At 43.3% G+C, this 15,748-nt stretch overlaps 1 non-coding gene across 1 annotated transcript; it reads left to right on the forward strand.

Annotated features, from left to right (window-relative positions):
* The first annotated feature begins 12,293 nt into the window (after positions 1–12,293).
* LOC136165783 (small nucleolar RNA SNORA70) lies at positions 12,294–12,426 on the forward strand. The gene has a single exon (XR_010662760.1). It is a non-coding gene; the product is annotated as a small nucleolar RNA SNORA70 (small nucleolar RNA).
* Positions 12,427–15,748: the final 3,322 nt, after the last annotated feature.

Genomic DNA, 15,748 nt, shown 5'->3' on the forward strand with positions numbered 1-15,748 from the left:
CTAATTGATTTACAATGCTGTGTTAGTTTCAGGTGTATAGCAAAGTGATTTAGATATATATATACATCCATGTATGTATTCTTTTTCAGATTGTTTCCCCATATAGGTTATTACAGAATATTGAGTAAAGTTCCCTGTGCTATACAGTAGGTCCTTGTTGACTATTTTTAAAGATTTTTTGATGTGGATCATTTCTTTAAAACTCTTTCACTGAATTTGTTACAATATTGCTTCTGCTTTATGTTTTGGTTTCTTGGTCCCAAGGCTTGTGATATCCTAGCTCCAGTAGCAGGAATCGAACCCATCCCCACCCCACACCGCCATTCCCTCCCACATCAGAAGGTGAAGTCTCAACCTCTAGACCTCCAGGGAAGTCCTTCTATTTTGTATACAGTAGTGTATGTATGTTAATCCCAAACTCCTAATTTATCCCTCGCCCCTCACCTTTTCCCTCTGGGAACCATCAGTTTGTTTCCAAAGACTGTGAGACCATGTTTGCTTTGTAAAACATGTCCTGACTTTAAATGCCACTTCTGAAACACCCTATACATGTGACCTTAAACAGAGCATTTAATCCCTCTGTTTTCATCAGGTCTGTAAGTGGGGGTTGTCTGCCTTACTTACGTATGATCACAGTGAAAGTCCCTTGTAAATGAAATTGAGCTCTTGGCAATTGATCCCCAAGACTTCTTTAAATACGTCATCTCTAATTATTCACCATCTGATTAAGAGGGGACAGTGAGAGTTACCCTGATTTGAGACTCAGAGGAACAGTGTAGGTCTTGTGCTCAGTCACTTCAGTTGTATCTGACTCTGTCACCCCATGGACTGTAGCCCACAGGGCTCCTCTGTCCATAGGATTCTCCAGGCAAGAATACTGGAGTGGGTTGCTATGCCCCTCCTCCAGGGGATCTTCCCGAATCAGGGATCAAACCAGCATCTCCTGCTGCGTCTCCTGCATTGCAGGTGGATTCTTTACCGCTGAGGTCTTGGGAGAAGGCAGTTAGGGGGCAAGATAGATGAGGGCCTGATGTTCTGACTACCTAGCATGAAAGAGCCACCCTGGGCTGGCAGCAGTCCAGACACAGAAGTTGGGTTCACAGTCGGAAAAGACCAGTCCTTGTCCTGGAGGACTTTACCCTTTAACCAGGGAGCTAAGTGTAACACACAGAAAATCATTTAGGAGGGTTATAATCACCACGTTAGGTGCCTCACAGGAATCTCCAAGCTCACCATGCACCGAACACCTCCATCAGGCTGCAAGGAAGAGCTGGGCCTAAAGGGGAGCTGGGTGCTACTGCTAAGCAGGGGCACCCAGCAGGGAGAAGGTTGGCTGTGGGAAGGGGGGAGACAGTTTTAGAAGGTAGGAAGGGGCCAGATTGCTGGGGCCTCTGGGCGGGGCTTGATAATGTTTACATTCATGCAATAGGAAACAGAAAACCACCATACAATTTTCAGCAGAGTTCCAAGGTGAAAGTGGATTGTTTAGAAAGATGCGTTTTGTGCAGATGGGCAGGATGAAGTGATGAAAAGGCTACAGAAAAAAAACGATTTTTTTTTTCACTCTTTTAAAGAAACTTCAATATTTGCAGTGGGGCTTCCCTGGTGGCTCAGACGGTAAAGAGTCTGTCTGCAATGCAAGAGATTCTTTTTCTGGGGTTTGATCCCTGGGTGGGGAAGATCCCTTGGAGAAGGAAAAGGCAACCCACTCCAGTATTCTTGTCTGGAGTATTCCATGGACAGAGGAGCCTGGTGGGATACAGTCCATGGGGTCACAAAGAATCGGACAGGACTGAGTATTTAACACCTTCACTTTTCAATATTTGCAATATAACCCATGAATTAGTATAGGTGGTTCTACCTTCAGCCAAAGACAGACCCCTTCCAGAATATTTGCTTTCCCTTTAAATGAGGTTTATTTACTCTTCCAAATGAGAAGCGTATACTACTGTGAGATGACTGTCACAGCCCTGCAGGTCCCAAATCAGATAGGGTTCTCTGCTTGAGGTCTTGTGGATTTCAACCACATTTTCCCCACTTGGCACACTCCAGTGACCAAATGTGTGTGTGTGTGTGTGTGTGTCTGTGTGTGTGTGTGTGTGTGTGTGTTAAAAAAACAGACAGGGACTTTCCTGGTGGTCCAGTGGTTCAGACTCCAGGCTTCCACTACAGGAGGCTTAGATTCAGTCCCTGGTCAGGGAAGTTCCACATACCACTTGGTGAAGCCAGAAAACAAACCCCACATTGTGCCTACACAAAATTGCATGCTCAGTCACTCACTTGTGTCCAACTCTTTGCAACCTCATGCTCCTCTGTCTATGGGATTTCCCAGGCAAGAATACTGGAGTGGGTTGCCATTCCCTCCTCCAGGGGATCTTTCCAACCCAGGGATCAAACCCTGGTCTCCTGCAATGCAGGCAGATTTTTTACCGTCTGAGCCACCAGGGAAGCCCACAATTAACCTATTGGTTATTTCAGAGATGACCACTCAGGTTCAATTTGGCACTTTTGGGGGGTTTTGTGATCAGCTTTCCCTTATTATCAACTCACTTTGCAGACCCAGCTCAACAGTAAAACATTTTTCATTATTCCCCACCCCATGCCCTCACTCCACCCCCCAGTCCCCCCAACCCTGAGGCTTGGCTCAGCTTAGATTCAGAAGCTCCTGGATTGCTTCTCTCAGTAGTCAACAACCTTTTGTCTCAGGTCCAAGCTGTTTATTTATCTTTCCTAGGCTATCTAAGTCACTGAGAGAAATGTATCAGTTTGCTTTTGAGGTGGGGCCCCCAAAGAACAGGTGAGACCTGAGAGACCCAAGCCGAGGAATGGGTTCTGGGTGGGGTGAAGCTCCAGGAGAGGATGCAGAGGTCAACATGGGCTGGCTGTGTCCAACAAACTTGGCACGTGGGATACACTGGAGAAGAGACGGGGCAGAGGGAACAACAGCTCTGAGTTGTCAGGGTCCTGTTGTGGAGAAGGGGCTTGGAACCCCCGGGCTATGGCTGGTTTAAGGGGCCCTGAACCCTGAAGGTGTGCTGCATTTGGGGTGTGTTTGTGCAGGCTTCAGTAGAGATGGTCATGAGTTTGGGGAGAGCCTTTGGCTAAAACTTCGGAACTTTACTCCACCGAAAACAAGGAGTTTGGGAGCTGAAAGTGACAAATCAAGGGGAAAACAGTTAGCTGCGTATGGGTTTTGTCACTGTTGTTTGGTTTTCATTTTTTAAAACTTAATTCGGCTGGCAGTGGTGTGTTAGAATAATCAGGAACTCAAGCAGGGAGATGACTTTAGTCTCTTATGGTTCAGGCATGAGGTAAAAAAGGGCCAAACACAACAATGGGAGGGGCAGGAGAAACGTTATCCAAAACAACTTGGCAAGAGTTTGTGCCCACGTGTGATGGGAGAAAAAGAACGTATTAGCGAATCAAAGTGACCAATCAGCCCAAGCTAGGTATAACTAGGTTTACACACAATACTGGTTTACTTCTATAGCCTTTTAACAACAGATTTTGCCTACAAATTGCCCCAAAGATCATTTTCTTGAAGGATCAATGTGCCTTTTCCAAAGGAGACATGAATGACCAATAAGCCTTGAACTTCTTCCTAGACAGAGAAACTGGGCCAGGGCACTGTACTGAGCTGACGGCCAAACATGAAAGGATTTCCAGGAGAAAGTCACGACAGGACCTAGGGATTCATCAGGTCTCACTGTTGCATCTTTTTTCATTTTATAAAAATTATTTATTTTTTGGCTGGGCTGGGTCTTCGTTGCTGCCCATAGGCTTTTCTCTAGTTGCGGTGCTCTGGCTTCTCACTGCAGTGGCTTCTCTTGTTGCAGAGCACAGGCTCAAGTGTATATAATAGGCCTTAGTAGTTGTGGCTCTTGGACTCTAGAGCACAGCCTCAGTATCTGTGGCATGTGGGCTTTAGTTGCTCCACAACATATGGAATCTTCCCAGACCAGGGATCGAACCTGTGTCCCCTGCATTGGTAGGTGGATTCTTAACCACTGCACCACCAGGGAAGTTCTTTTTTTAAAAATTATTATTGTAAGGATAAAAAAAATAATAATAATCAAAGGGCAACAAAAATAATGAAAAAGAGAAATCAAGGATTTCTCTTTTTGGCTTTGGTAGTTACCTACCTGATTAATCCTGTTGACCAACATGGCAAATGTCCCAAATAAAAGTCCATATTTGTGGAAAGCCTACTATACTCAAGACACTTTGGGATTTTAAAACTGGTAAATTTAAAGGTAACCTGTAACAAGGAAATTAATGGGGTGTTTTTTTTGGGGTACCATTTCTACTTAATCGAAGAAGTATTAAAACTTCTGTTATCTTGAGAAGAAATACGATAGGCAGAATGTTGAATCCAGACATTTGTTTGGTTTTCATTGGCCTTTTTGGGTCAACACAGTTTGCTCCTCTCTGTGTGGCTCTCTGAGTGATGCTTGTGAGCCAGAGACCCCGACCCAGCCACCAGGGGAGTTTTCCCAGGTTGCCCAGGCCAGCCTGTCACCTCCTATGCCCAGAAGTGGGGGTCACTGCAGTACAAGCTGACAGGCTTCTCTCTGGCCCTGTTGCAAAAACCTCTTTTCCAATAGGTCTGCTAGAACTTGAGGATGAACAGAGGAGGGATGAGGCTTGGGACCAGATGGGAAGCTGGAATCCCTCTGGAAAATAAATTTAGCATTATCTAGACATGTTGAAAATGTGTAAACCTTAAGTCCCAGAAATAACCCTAAGAGAAACTCTTGACCACGGGCCTCAGCAGTCACATGCAAGAACATTCATAGCAACACTGCTGGCGATAGCAAAAAAAAGCTGCATATAATCCAAAGATGCATTGATAGTCAAATAGAGGGAAAAAAAAACAAACATGGTAGAGTATTCACGTAGCAGAATATTATACAACTACAGACCACAGCAGAAAGGAACATCACAAATATCACTTTGAGTGGTGAGAAAAGCAAATCAAAGAATACACACTGTGGGACTTCCCTGGTGGCTCAGTGATAAAGAATTCACCTGTCAATGAAGGAGACAATGGTTCAATCCCTGGTCTGGGAAGATCCCACTTGCCCCAGAGCAACTAAGTCTGTGTGCCATAGCTGCTGAGCCTGTGCTCTAGAGCCCAGGAGCCGCAACCACTGAGGCCTACACGCCCTAGAGCCCGTGCTCAGGAACAAGAGAAGTCACTGCAATGAGAAGCCTGAGCACCACAACTAGAGAGTAGCCCCTGCTCACCACAACTAGAGAAAAACCCATGCAGCAACAAAGACCCAGCACAGCCAAAAATAAATAAAAATATTTTAAAAAATTTAAAAAAGAATACATATCATATGATTTATCTTATATAAAGTTTAGAAGCATGCAAGACCAGTATACTGTTTAGGGATGGATATTTTAGGGTAAAATTATGAAGACATGCAAGAGAATAAGTAACAAAAATTTAGCAGGGGGCTGGGGATTGGAAGAAGTACACCAAAGGGGCTTCAACAGTACAGGTTGTAAGTTCTATTTTAAGCTGGGTTGTAGGTAGTTGGGTCTTAATTTTTTCTGTTTTCTCATATGATCTGTTCTTTTATACGCATTTAATATTTAATTAGATTTTGGAAAACAAGATAGGGGCAGAAGTCTCCTGCAAAAGAGGTGATTGCAAAGCTTTACCCTCATACTTCCAGAACTCACAACTCATTAGCTCTTTCTTTGTTTAACAGTCAGACAAACAAAATGAAAAGGCTGAGTACATATACAGAGCAAATGAAGATGGAGAAAACTGACCCAGGACCCCAAGTTGCTCTGTCTTCTGGATCCCATTTGCCTTTTAGCATTTGTTCTTTTTTGTTTTTCATTTAGTATTGTGGTCAAAAACATTTCTTGGTGGGTAGTGGGAGGCATGAACTACTGAGTGTAAGATAGGCTGAGGATGTATTGTATAACGTGGGGAACACAACCGAGACTTCGTAATAAACTGTAAATGGAAAGTAAACTTTTAAAACTGTATTAAATTTTTTTTCTTTTTTTTTTCATTGCACTGGGTCTTCATTGCTTTGCAAGAGCTTTCTCTAGTTGCCACAAGTTGGGGCTACTCTTCCTTGCAGTGTGTGGGCTTCTAGCGGTAGCTTTTCTTATTTCAGAGAACAAGCTCTAGGTGTCCAGGCTTCAGTAGTTGCAGCACACAGGCTAAGTAGTTGTGGCTCATGGGCTCTAGAGCACAGGCTCAGAAGTTGTGGGTCACAGCCTTAGTTGCTTCACCGCACGTGGGATCTTCCTTGATCACGGATCGTATCTGTGTCCCCTGCATTGACAGGTGGATTCTTATCCAATGCACCACCAGGGAGGTTCACATTTTTTAAATTTTTTAAAGAAAATAATAATGCAGATAGTGAAGCCTATGGTAAGAAGATTTTTTTGCATGAGAGTATAAACAAGCTAGTTTGATAAGAGGTAGACAGTATAACGAATCGTGAAAAGCAACCTCATGTATGGATAAAATTGTTATTGTCAAAATACAAGGAAATAAAAATGATTGAGAGCTGAAATTGTGAAAGTCTTTTTTTTTTTTTTTTAAAGGAGCTAAAGAATAACTCAAAAACAAAATAAAACCACACCACATTTCTTAAGTATGTCATAAGCTGGATGGGTTTAGGTTATGAGAACTGGCCACTGAAAGACATGCTTCCTGCCCTCCAGGAGAAGACAGTTACATAATTAAGCAATAGCGATAACGGAGGCCAGGTGCTACAGCAGGTGAGGGGGCAGGGCTGCAGAGGCGAACACAGGGCAGCAGCAGACAACTGAGCCTGGGGAGATGTGCTTTGGAGGTTAATAAAAGCAGAGGCTACCGTGTGCTAGGCTATGTTCTAGGCATTTTACATATTTTTTTCTTTTGAACTTTTTGTTTTGTATTGGGATGCAGCTGATTAACAGTGTTGTGATAGTTTCAGATGAACACCAAAGGGACTCAGCCATACATACACATGTATCCATTCTCCCCTAACCCCCCTACCATCCAGGCTGCCACATAACAGAGTACAGTTCCACGTGCTGTACAATAGGCCCATTGTTGGTTATGCATTTTAAATAAAGCAGTGTGCATATGACCATCCCCAACTCCTTAATTATCCCTTGCCCCCCGGCAACCGTAAGTTCATTTTATAAGTCTGTGAGTCTCTTTCTGTTTTGAGAGTAAGTTCATTTGTATCATTTCTTTTTAGATTCCACATATAAGGTATGTCATATGGTATTTCTCCTTCTGTGTCTGACTTCACTCAGCATGACGCTGTTTAGGTCCATCCATGTTGCTTCAAATGGCATTATTTCATTCTTTTTAATGACTGAATAATATTCCATTGTATATATTTACCACACCTTCTTTAACCATCCCTCTGTCAATGGACATTTAGGTTCCTTACATGTCTTGGTTATTGTAAACAATAGGCACTTTAGATATTCTATCCCCATATATGAATTCACTGAGTCCTCTCAAGAATCCTAGTAAGGTAGATGCTATTACTATCCCCATTTCATTTACAGATGAGAGAACCAAGGCACAGAGAGGTTAAGTGACCAACCCAAGGTCACACAGCTAGGAAGTGCTGAGCCAGGATTTTTTTTAAAATATGTGATTTATTTACTCTTTAATGCAATGCTATTTTATTTGTTTTTGGCTGTGTTGGGTGGGGGGAGTCTAAGTGAGGGATTTTTGTTCCCTGACCAAGGATGTAACCCAAGTCCCCAACATTGCAAGATGGATTCTTAACCATTGGACCACCAGGGACGTCCCCTCAGCCAGGATTTAAATCCCAGCATGCTGGCCCTCTGCTGTCGCTCAGAAAGTGACATCCTGGGTGAGGCCTGAGAGGAAAAGCCAGGCAGGAAAAAAGCACAGGGGGATGAGTGTTCTGAGCAGGGCCCATGTATGTATCACTCGAAGGTGACACAAGGAGCTAAAATAAGTATTTAAACACAAAAAATGTGAAAGACCCTTCCAGCTGAGAGCAGTCCTCTTTCATCGCTCTTTTTTTTCAGACCTTGGCCTAGAAGCAGCAGTGCAGGGATGAGATGAGGTCTGGGGGAGGTGATCCAAGCTCCTTCAGTCTCTCTGGGCGAGAAATAGACTTCGGTGCCAGGGCTCCAAGGCTTTCCAAAGGCCCATGGCAACAACTGCCTGGGCTCCTGGGAACAGCCTCGGGCATCCGGGATCCTGCTGCCTTGCCAGTCTCTCTGTCCCCTCTTGGCCTCATTTCCCAATGGCCGCAACATCAATCAAGGACGAGACCTAGGGCCCGACCTAGCAAACAGCTGGTAAACTATTTTTAAAATCCAATTTAAAATTGTATATGTGTAAGCCCCAGTGTACTTCTCTGGGGGATTCTATCTTTCAAATGGAAATTTTTTTTTTTTTTAAGTCAAATAAGGTAATCTCTGTTTTGATTCCCATCAAGCCTAAGTGAAGGGCCCTGCAGCCTAACGGAAGTGCTAATCCACTTTAAGCACAGGCGAGTCGGAGCCTGGGAGTCAGGGTGACTCCAGGACCCAAGAGAGAAAGGTCAGAGCTGCTGATATTTATCGTGTTAACACTGTTAGTGTGTGCTCAGCTTTGTCTGGCAGAAGAGAAGAAATAGAAGATGTGAATTATGGCCGTGGACATGGGGGAGAGCGGGGCCTCTGGGGATCTGTCCATAGGTTGTACAGCTTCCTAACTCTTGGACCCCTTGCAAGACCCCTTCTGAGAAAACAAAGAATAGAGCACTGAGTAGAAACAGGAGGGAGAAGACAGCAGGGTGCTGGGGCAGAGAACAGAACAGAGAAGTGGAGAGGGAGGGCAGAGAGGGGTGGGGACTTGAGTCCTCAGCCCTTCACAAGGCCTGCTTGTCTAACTCAGGCCGCTGTCTTTTTGGTGATTCTGCTGCTGCTGCCAGGCCTCAGGCCTCAGGCGCCAACAGTGAGATAAAGCATCTTGTCCCAGGGCCAATCCCACAGCTTATCCTAGGAGGATGGCAGTATTTTTTCTTCTCCTGACAAACACCTTTTGCATTCAGCCTCCCAGATTTATTTGTCTGGGCTTTGCTTCTTTGGGAGACCTAAACTGGACGGCTACATCTAGAAAAAGGGTTTCTGTAGCTTTTATTTTTTTATTTTATCCAGATACTTTCTAAATTCCACTGCTCCTACCTCACTCTTTTGGACACAAACAAACTTTAGGGTAATTCAGAATGACCCTTGGCTGCCTGAAGGGTCAGGCCTGAGGTGGCCATAGCCCTGGCCAGAGTCATCATCCATGCAGGTGAGAGTTCTGAGTCACTGGAAGGCGAGACATCCTGGGAGTGGAAAGGAGAGGGCCCTGGCCAGGGCAGGTGGGGTTGGAGTGGAAGGAAGCTCCTGGCGGAAACATCTAATAATTTGTTTGCTGTGAGGGGACCCACGGAGGAGCTGTAGTAGGCTGGTCTCAAGAAAGAAGACAGTTCTACAAAGAAGAAAGGGTGCAAGGCAGGGAGACAAGTCAGAGGACGGCTTTTCAATAAAACTGTGAGCCTATAAATATAACTTCCCAGGGCTCACGATCACTGGTGTCTGAAGCCATGAAGTCATCATGGTTTCACCAAGCAGCTCGAGCTCAAGTCTCATCCTATAAAAAGCCATTTTGAGGACTTTCCCGGGTGGTCCAGTGGCTAAGACTCCACCTCCCAATGCTGAGGGTCCAGATTTGATCCCTGGTCGGGAGAACTAGATCCCATGTGCTGGAAGTAAGAGTTTGCATGCTGCAATGAAAAGATCCTGCATGCCATAAAGAGAACTGAAGATCCTGTGTATTGCAACTAAGACCTGGTGCGTCCAAATAAATAAATATGTATTAAAAAATGAAAAGCCGTTCTTAAATTGAACTCATGGATACCAAGCCCTCAGCACATGCCAGGGTCTGGTTCATGGTAAGTGCTTTCTAAATATGAGCCAATATCATGATTACGATTGAGCAGAAAGCTGCCTCTCTCAAATATTTAGCCATTGGCCCAGTTCTGTCTTTAAAAGCAACCAGGTCCATGTCTGATTGCCTTTGTTCTCATTTCCATAATAAATATCTTTGGTGGCTGCCACTGTATGGCTTCCAGACAACCGCCATGGTTGTCCTCAATAGACAATCAGACCTGTCCATGGGCCTGTAAAACATTTTATACTTGGTACCCAGGCTTGACTCTCATATCTCAGGTATTATCATCTGACCACCCAAGAACACAGTGGAAAAGTACTCCTTGATCTCTCTAACCTGCTCACATACAAACCATTATACTAAGCATGCATGAAATGCTGGAGATGCAGAGATAAATAAAACACAGTGCCTGCTGTTTGCAAGTGCCCCAATAAATTGTGGTCTAGTCACACAAGAGAATATTATTAGGCAATGGAAATGAACTGTCTATGACTGCATACAACAATATGGATGACTCTCATGGATGTGATGATCAAAAAGCCAGACACAAAACAGTACCTATTATTTCAGATCTATTTCAAAATTTTCAGAAATGAAGCTAATCTATGCTGTTTAAAGACTGGACAGTGGGGGTTACCTGGTGGATCAGTGGTAAAGAATCTGCCTGCCAATGCAGGAGACTCAGGTTTGACCCCCGACCCAGGAAGACTCCGCATAGCCAAATAAAAATTTTAAAAAATCAAAAGTAAAGACTATACACTGGCTCCCCTGAGGAGGGAGATGGAGCATGTAAAAGAACACAAGGAATGCTTTGGTAGCTATAATGCTTGGTTTCTTCACCTGGGGACGGATTGCATGAGTGTATTCACTTTGTGGAAATTCTGTGAGCTATACATTTAGAATATGTGCATTTTTCTGCTTGGATGTTATATATTAATACAATGTTAAGGGGGAAAAAATCAGGCTTCCCAGGCGGCACTAGTGGTAAAGAATCCACCTGCCACTGTAGGAGACCCGAGAGACTTGGGTTAGATCCCTGGGTTGGGAAGATCTCCTGAAGGAGGAAATGGCAACCCAGTCTACTATTCTTGCCTGGAGAATCCCATGAACAGAGGAGCCTGGCGGGCTACAGTCCACAGTGTAGCAAACAGTCAGAAATGACTGAGCAACTGAGCACAGCACAGGGGGAAGAGCATCAAGAACAGGATCAAGCTAATTGGAGGAGACAGAGGGAGATAACTTTTTTCAGCAAGGTAAATGTCATGATACTGAAATAAACAATGTTTGTTACAGCCATACACACAGAAGAAGGAGCAAGTAGCTGAGGCTCAGGGATGGAATACGGTCAGTGAAATGTCCTGGAGGGACTCAAGAACTAAACAAGAGCTGAACATCATTCTCTAAGACTGAATACTAGGGAAAGAAGGTAAATCTTGTTTTAGATACACTTATAGAGAGAGGGCTGAGATGTTAAAGGCACTCAACCCTGAGCACCTCATTTGTTCCCTGAAGTGGGAAGGCAAGAGAGGCCACATAGATGAGAATGGGAGTGAAGTGTGAGAAGTGAACATGGTGAAAATTTGGAATAACTGGGGAATGAGAGCCAGAGCCAACCAAGGATGGGTAGAAATAAATCGATGGGTGGTACAGGAAGAAGCCCGCAGAGCTATGAACCATGATCCTGGAGTGGCACATTCTCACTGGTGGGTGGCCTTTTCCAGACCATAAATGGAAAACCCAGGGTTGGGATGTTGCTGGGCAGATGTGGCAAAAGCAAGGCAGTTGGCGCTGGTGAAGGATCAGCTTAAAAAAAATCAGCCAAGGACATCCTTGGTGGTCCACTTGTTAAGAATCTGCCTGCCAATGCAGGGGACAGGGGTTTGATCCCTGGTCGGGGAACTAAGATTCCACATGCCACAGAGCAGCTAAACCCACGAGCCAGCAACTGGAGTGTCTGGCGCCTGAACAAAAGATCCCGCAAGACGCAACAAAGATCCTGAGCGCCACAACTAAGACCCGTCAGAGTCAAATAAATAAATATTTTTTTAATAAAGACTATCAGCTTCCCTTTTTAACAACTCTCATATTTGAAGCTGTCTTTCCACCTCCACCATCACCTCCTCAATTTGAATCCCACTCTTTTGACCAGTCCCCCTGACCCTGGCCATAACTCCTCTCCACCCTCCAGCTTACTGCCCTGGAGGTCTTCCTAAAACCCCAATGACGGGTCACAATGTTTTCACCAATACAGAGAAAACAAGTTTGCCCTGTGTCAGGAAAAACCATAAACTCCCACCAAAGGGATCCTTCTTCTCTCTCTCATTTATCCCTTCATGTTCCTTGTCTGGTTTTAAAATACTTATTTTTTTTAAATCTTACATTCCTTTTCCCCATGGGGGCCCAGGGTGCAGTGGCTGCAAACAGCAGGCTCCTTGGTAGTGTATGCAACCTGTTGCCTGTACAGGTAGCCCTAAGGGACCTTGGAGACAACTCTTCCTAGTGGGCACTCATGACTGGCCTGCTGTTTCTCAGTCTAGACTCCAGACAGGTATGCGCGGTGCCTTTGGAAAGCCCCAGGGCACAGTGGCCAGGGTCCACATTGGCCAGGTCATAATGTCCATCCGCACCAAGCTGCAGAACAAGGAGCATGTGATTGAAGCCCTCCGCCGGGCCAAGTTCAAGTTCCCTGGCCGTCAGAAGATCCACATCTCCAAGAAGTGGGGATTTACCAAGTTTAATGCGGATGAATTTGAGAACATGGTGGCAGAAAAGCGACTCATCCCGGACGGCTGTAGGGTCAAATACATCCCTAATCGTGGTCCCCTGGGCAAATGGCGGGCCCTGCACTCATGAGCATCAGCTCTGTTCCCTCCTTAATCACGCTCACCAATAAATGCTATTTCCTGTCAAAAATAAATAAATAAATAAAAAATAAAATAAAATCTTACATTCACATGACACTAAAAAAATAGTACAGAAAAGCATCAGATAAAAGACAAAAGTTATCTTTCCTCCTGCCGACCCCTAAACCACCTTCCAAAAGTTACCATTTCTTATGCACCATTCCTGAAAGAAAAAGTCTATGTAGATCTATTTTTCAATCTGACACAAAGGAGATCACATGGTTGTGCACATTGGTTTATTTTTTTTTAAAACAAAACACATTTAGATCCTTCTATATCAGCATATACAGTTCTATCTCATGTTTTAAGAGTGCATACTTTTCCATTACATGGGTGTATTTAACTGGTCCCTTGTTGATGGATGTCTAGGTTTGTTCCAATTTTTTGTTACTACTGACAATGCGGCTGTGAACATACTTGTGCATGATTTTGGCATAATTTTGCCAGTATATCCCAAAGGCAAATTTCTACAGTAGAATTGCTAAGTCACTGAGAATAAGCATTCAAAATGTTGCAGACATTGCTAAATTGCCCTCCAGGAGAATTGAATCTGTTTATACTCCCAGGAATAGTGTATGAGGATGCCTGTTTGCCCATAAGTTTGTGAACACTGGGCATTACTAGACTTTTGTTTGCCAATCTCATTGCTGTATGATGCATTTCCTTAACTATGAGTGAGGCTGAATACATGTCTAGGCTAGGCTAGGTTAAGTTGCTTCAGCTGTGTCCAGTGCTTTGCAACTCTATGGACTGTAGACCGTCAGGCTCCTCTGTCCATGAGATTCTCCAGGCAAGAATACTGGAGTGGATTGCCATGTCCTCCTCCAGGGGATCTTTCTGACCCTGATATCGAACCTGCATCTCTTTGTCTCCTGCACAGGCAGGCAGGTTCTTTATGAGCACCACAAGCACCACTTGGGAAATCCAAATACATGTCTATTCGCTATTTCTTTTTTTTGTAGATTCACATCCTCTGCCTATTTGCTGGTTAAGTTTATGAGTCTGAGTATGTGAACCACTGTCTCTCCCAGAGATGATAATAGATTGATAGAATTCCATGAATTTCAATTTTGCCCAAACAGGAGCCTCAACCAATCAAAGATGACAGTGGGGTCGTTCCAGAAAGTTTACGTTAGGATATACTCTTGGAGCTTCCTGTCCACTGATGCTTGATCGACTGACCACTCCCTACTTCTTATGTAATCATCGCCCCCAAAAGAAGCTCCATATCTATTAGCAAATCATTTCCATTTCCTTTTCCTCTGTCTCTAGACACCATTAATCTACTTTCTGAATCTATAGATTTTTCCTATGCTGAACATTTAATATAAATAGAATCATAATACATGATCCTTTGTGACTGGCTTCTTTCACTTAGCATAATGTAATCAAGGTTTGTCCACACTCAAGTATGTATCAGTATTTCATTCTTTTTTTATGGTCAAATAATATTCCATTGTATGGATAGATCACACTCTGTTTATTATTGATACACATTTGGTTTGTTTCCACTTTCTGGCTGTTAGGAAAAAACTTGTATGAACATCTGTGTATAAGTTTTTGTGTGAATATATGTTTCAACTCTCTTGGGTATATATCTAGGAGTGGAATTGCTGAGTTACATGGTCATTCTACGTTCAGCTTTCTGAGAAACTACCAAATATTTTCCATAGCATCTGCACCATTTTACATTTTCACCAGTAATATATGTTCCATATAATGGGGTGTTCCAATTTCTCCACATCCTTCTCGACACTTGTTATTATCTGCATCTTTTATTGTAGCTTTGCTAGTGAGTGTGAATTGGTATCTCATTGTTTTGATTTGCATTTCTCTAATGACTAATGATTTAGACCGTATTTTCATTTGGAGAAATGTCTATATACATTTAAAAATTAGACTTCTTGTCTTTATTGTTGAGTTGTAAGAGTTCTTTGTATATCCTGGATATTAGACTCTTGTCAGATATATAACTTGTAAATATCTTCTCCCATTCTGTGGGTTGTCTTTTCACTTCATTGACAAGTTTCTTTTAACGCAGAAAAAATTTTAATTTTGACGAAGTCTGATTTATCTATTTTTTACTTTGGTTGCTTGGGGTTTTGGTGTCATATCTAAGAAACTATTGCCTGGTTAAAGACGACGTAGATTTACTCCTATGTTTTCTTTTAGGAGTGGTTGTAGATTTAGCTCTTACATAATGACATCTTTGATCTACTTTGAGTTAATTTTTTGTATATGGTGTGAGGTAGGGGCCCAATTTCATTCTTTTGCATGTGGCTCTCCAGCTGTCCCTGCACTGTTTTTTGAAAAGACTATTCTTTCCCCATTGAATGATCTTGGTACCTTTGTCGAAAATCAATTTACCATAGATGTATGAGTTTATTACTGGACTCTCCATCCTATTCCTCCAAATTTCCTTTAATGTGTTATATATATATATATATATATATATATATATATATATCTCCTAAAAAATGACTGTGAAGAAGAAGGGATAGCTGTATCCATGTTCAGCTCCCCAAAGTAAAACCTACATAGGGTCCATATACTATTAGAAACTATCTTTGATGATTTGGCTGCTTGTTGCTGTTCAGTCGCTAAGTTGTGTCTGACTCTTTGTGACCCCCACGGGCTGTAGCACGCCAGGCTTCCCTGTCCCTCACTGTCTCCCAGAGTTTGCTCAAATTCATGTCCATTGAGTTGCGGATGCTATCTAATCATCTCATCCTCTGCCATCTCCTTCTCTTTTTGCCTTCAATCTTCCCCAGTATCAGGATCTTTTTCAAAAAGTCAACTCTTTGCATCAGGTGGCCAAATTACTGGAGTTTCAGCTTCAGCATCAGTCCTTCCAATGAATATTCAGAATTGATTTATTTTAGGATTGACTGGTTTGATCTCCGTGCAGTCC

Source organism: Muntiacus reevesi, chromosome 3 (assembly GCF_963930625.1).
Source record: "Muntiacus reevesi chromosome 3, mMunRee1.1, whole genome shotgun sequence".
NCBI classification, from domain to species: domain Eukaryota; kingdom Metazoa; phylum Chordata; class Mammalia; order Artiodactyla; family Cervidae; genus Muntiacus; species Muntiacus reevesi.